This window comes from Bidens hawaiensis, unplaced genomic scaffold (genome assembly GCF_021521415.1).
Source record: "Bidens hawaiensis isolate Kalapana, Puna unplaced genomic scaffold, B.hawaiensis_p1.1 tig00011471_1, whole genome shotgun sequence".
Lineage (NCBI taxonomy): Eukaryota > Viridiplantae > Streptophyta > Magnoliopsida > Asterales > Asteraceae > Bidens > Bidens hawaiensis.
In genome coordinates, this window is record NW_027491896.1 from 366962 (window position 1) to 372037 (window position 5076).

The following is a 5076-nucleotide window of genomic DNA, read 5'->3' on the forward strand; positions in this document are numbered from 1 at the left end:
AGGTGGTGGAATTTCAACAAAACCAATACCTTTCTTAGAATCTTTTTGTTTTCCAGAAACTTCAATAATTTCATTTAATAAAAATGAAGAATTTCGAAATTTACCCAACTTGTTCTTCAACTCAAGAACCTCATTCTCAAGCTCAGTTATCTTAGAACGATGTTTCAAGATTTCCTGAAACTTTTGGTCATTAATTGTCATTTTCACAGATAACTAGGCTTTGAGATCATGATTACTTGTCGACAATGCTTCAATCTTTTCTCGAAATTTCATTTGAGACTCAAGAGATTGTTGATAAGTGTCCTTAAGAGAAGCAATTTCTCTTATAAGATTATCATTTTGTTTTTTCAAAGCTTCTAACTTAGAGTTGTTAGATTCACAATCAACACATGATGCTTTAACAAATGAAGTAGAAGAAATAGAATTACTAACCTCATTGATCTTAGCCATGCAGGCAAACATTGATTCAGAAGACTTGTCGCATGAATCGTCAGAATCAGATCCAGAATCATTATCTGAAGACATCACACTAGCAGTAGCATCTTGACAATCTTCATGTAACCCAAACATAGCTAAATTTGCTTGAACATCATTGCACAGTAGTCGTTGTGACCAATCAGTCCCGTCTGCTAACATTGCTTGTGTTGTTGAAGAAGATGGTTTCTTTTCAGCATCACTTCCTTGTGGTGAAGAAGCATTTTGACTTTGACCACGAGGTCCAGTGTATTCTTTTCTTGGTTTGTCACATTCCTTCGCGAAATGCCCGAATTCTTGACAATTATAATACTTCACCTTCAATTTGTCAAAACCCAACTTCTTGTTTAACACTGGAAGATCTTTTCCAGTTCTCTGCATGAATCTTTTAACCTTACGAACGATCATGGCCATATTCCATTTTAAATCCATGATCTCTAGATCATCCGGATCTATTTGATCATAATCCTCATCTGTTAACTCACTAGTGGCAATTTTACTACTCACCAAGTTTTCATATGAAGACATAAATGCCGTCAGAAAAGCAAAGTTTTGCTCAGCTTCCTTCATATTCACACTAGGAGGTGTAGCAAATGGATTGGTACTAGTAGAACTTCCAGAACCACCTGAATTACCAGCAGAGTAGAAACAAACTTTTGGATCATTAAATATAGCAGATTCCTTTTCACTTGCGGCATGAGTAAGAAAAGCAGTGATTGGTGAGATTGTTGAACTCAGAGGCATACTTCCACCATAGAAAGCCGGATCTTGATTTTCTTTGGAAGATTTTTGACACTTAAGATCATATTCTCTAGCTTCGATCTTTTGTAGAAATTAAAGTGCTGTCAAATCTTCATTCAGAAAATAATCATTCTCTTTCAAAACCATGAGAAATGTTGAATAGGAACTAGGAAGCACACTCTTGATAGTGTCAATTTTATCTCTTTCAGAAATTTCCATTTTCATCTTGTCCATTTCAGCAATTAAATGACTAAATCTTGTAGTCATCTCTTCAACTGTTTCTCCTTTTAATAAGTTAAAGTTTCGAAATTGAAACTTTAGCATCACTTTCTTACTCTCAGCTGTATTTCCCATGCTTCTCATCCGCAGATGTTGAAACAAAGATGCACATCTCTTGATACTTCCAACTTGATGAAAAATATTCTCTGGTAAAGCCATAGTCAAAGTAGAATACGCTTTTATCTCGATTTCTAAAGCTTTCTTCTCTTCTTATGAGTATTGAAAGACAGCCTTAGGAGTATACCGAATAGTATCATCACCAATCATTGGTGCAACATAAACCTCATCAAGACAATATGAACAGTCAGGATTAACAGATCCCAAAAGTCACTGAACTTCATCAATCTTGGACATTTAGAATGTGAACCTATCTCGGTATCAAGTTACAACATCTGTTGCATCAACATATTTTGAGACGCCAATGCATACATACCAGCCATCGTTGAAAATAAACAAGTAATAAAATATCTTAACGAATCAATGAACAGTAATAGCGAACTGTGAACAGTTGTAGCGAATCAAGACTTAACGAATCAAGTCTTAACGAATGAGGAGAATAGGTTAACGAATCAAAAGTCAACTAAGTGAGTCAACTTTAACGAATCACAACTAAGTTTAACGAATCACCCAAATGGCGAAACATATAACGAATGTGATAAAGGCTTAACGAATCACAAGTCAACTTAACTAATTGACTAAACGAATTGACCAAGTCAACTTAGCGAATTGACCAAGTCAACTTAACGAATTGATCAAGCGAATTGACCAAGTCAACTTAACGAATTACTAAGGAGTGCTTATCGAATTAAGATAACGAATCAGCTACAGTTGATAGCGAATCAACACTATAGCGAATTATAATATAACGAATCAGGTTGTTACAACCGTTTGTAACAAACTTGATTCCTTTCTGCCACGTGGCAAAAAGTTGTTATGGCACAAATTCCAAGACAAACACGTGTCAAACGAATCAGTTATCTAGTTAACGAACTAGATAACACGAATTAGTTAGCCCACACGAATCAGTTAGCGAACTGATTAGCGAATGACAAGAATTGATAGCGAATCAAATTAAAAACATAGCGAATCGCTTGAAACTTTATAGCGAATCGCGTTCATCTTCAAGTCTTCAAACATTCAAGAACAATTTTCCAGAAATATGAAGCTCAAACCCAGAACCTTATCAATTCCAGATCTGTAATATACACTCAATTCTTAACCAAACTTAACAAATAACATACCAAACTCTTCGTAATCACAACGCGATTTCAATCCAACACATCTCGTAATCGATTAACACCATACACGAACCAATTTCGACCAAAACAACACCCCTGTTCACGGACTCAAACCGAAAACACAATACACATCACAAATCCAATTCCACTCAATTGAACCTCAATAATACCTTAACTAAACCAGATTCAATCTAATCCATCCATATTCAATCCAAATCAACCCAAATTGATTCAAATTCAATCCAAACAGAAAATAAACACAAATTCTATAACAATAACAATCAAACCAAGTGAATTGAGCCCCCAAAGCTCTGATACCACTTGTTTGATCCCATATAGTTACAACTCGTTCTAATCAATACCTTAGATCTGATCCAGATCTGTATGTTGATATTAAATATACGGATCTAAGCTCGTTATTACCTTAGTTCGATTGTTATGTAATAATATATTATTAATAATGTTAATCGTGAAGCTTGAGAGAGAGAGAATACTTTAAACTTTATGAATAATAATTAGTTCTCTCAAAACTTCTCTCTTTTACAAGTGAACAGTGGTTCACTATATATAGAAGACGATCTGGTTCGCTAACATCCCCTAGCGAACCAGCATCCCCTTCGTTAAATAACATAACTTAACGAACCACCCCCTGATTCGTTAACATTCCCTAACGAATCAGGAGGGAATACATTATAAAGTCCTAGTTCGCTAACATCCCTAGCGAACTAGACTTAACCTTAACGAATTAGTCTTAGTTCGCTAACATTCCCTAGCGAACTAGACTGAACATAACGAATTAGATAAATAAACATTAAATATTACATTAAAATAATCAAATAAACATTAAGGATAAATACAAAGACTCGAGACGCAAAACCGTGCACTAACAGTTCTTGACTAGTTCGTGTAAATATGCTTAACGAATTAAAAGTCATTCATTACAGAGTGGCGGAAGCGAATTAGGTCAACGATTTAATATGCAATTCGTTATAATGACCTAATTCGTTATGCATATATTAACGAAATACCTTATTTAATTTTAACTTAAATAACTAAATGAATTAAATCAATTAAATATTAATGTAAATTAATAAAAAAAATTAATTTAACTAAAAAAAATTACCGAAGAACCCATATCTCGATGAAAGAATACCTTATCGTGTTTTTCCTTTAAAAAACACTTAAATTAAAAGAATTAAATAATATGTAAAATGAAAAAGTAAAATCTCTTTGGAATTTTGAATTTTTGTTAATAAGAAATATTTATTAGAAAATTATCCAAAAATTAAAATGTGAAAACAGGAAATATTTTTGTGTTTTTGTATGATTTTTCTAAAGCAGTACATATTTTTTTTTGGATTTTTGACGAGTTTAAGAAGAGAATCATATTGACCAAATTGCCATTCCATCACAGTTTTATATTTCAGTGATATTGTGATTGGCGTTAAGTCGGTCATTGATATTGTAGTCCACCTAAATCTTATAACAAACCTTCAAGCGTTTTTGTGATATGATTAATGCTTCAATTAAAGCATAGAATATCAGAAACTATCAGCCTCTAATCTCGGCTCAGGCTTAATTTGATTTTTGCCATATCACCCCAATTTGACTTAAACCATTATATTGCTGATCAAAATTTGAATTTTATAAAGATTTAAGAGCAATGCATTGAGTTTCCTTTACTATGAGTGAGTATGCACGAGTCCATCTGTCGGCTTACATACAGTGTATCCCCTGGGGTCCATTTCTTAATGGTATTGAGACGCGCGCAAGGGAGGAACAATGTATGACTAAAAGTGGATTTTGATCAAGTCAGTAATTTGGATTGTACGAGGTACAACTGTGATCAAGTTTAATGACTTTGTGTTTGCTCTAAAAGCGAATGAAATATTCATGCATATGAATACCCAGATGATTAAGCCGCATAAAGACTCACAGTGTCCAGAAACTAAACGCTTGTTATTTGCTTTATTTTATTTTTGGGTGATCAATCAATTATAAGGCTTGAGTATGACAGGTTATTACATTTCTGTCATCCTCACCGAGATTTTTTGCTAGAGACTAACACCTCTTTCCATTTGGCAGTTCTTTTTGTTTAAATCACATACTTTACTCTAATAGTTTGTTTAAGACCTACCAATGCACCAATGCAATTAAGCACTCAGTCTTTTAAGTTTACTTCTTGCTGGATATGGGGTCAAAACAATCAATGTACTATCATTTTCTCTTTTTGCTTCAAAAACTCAAAATTTTGAGGAGCATAAAACAAAATAAATTTAATCGCCCCAGTTATATTAAGTCTATAAATTAATGGCTAACCTATATTCACAAGTGAATAATAGGA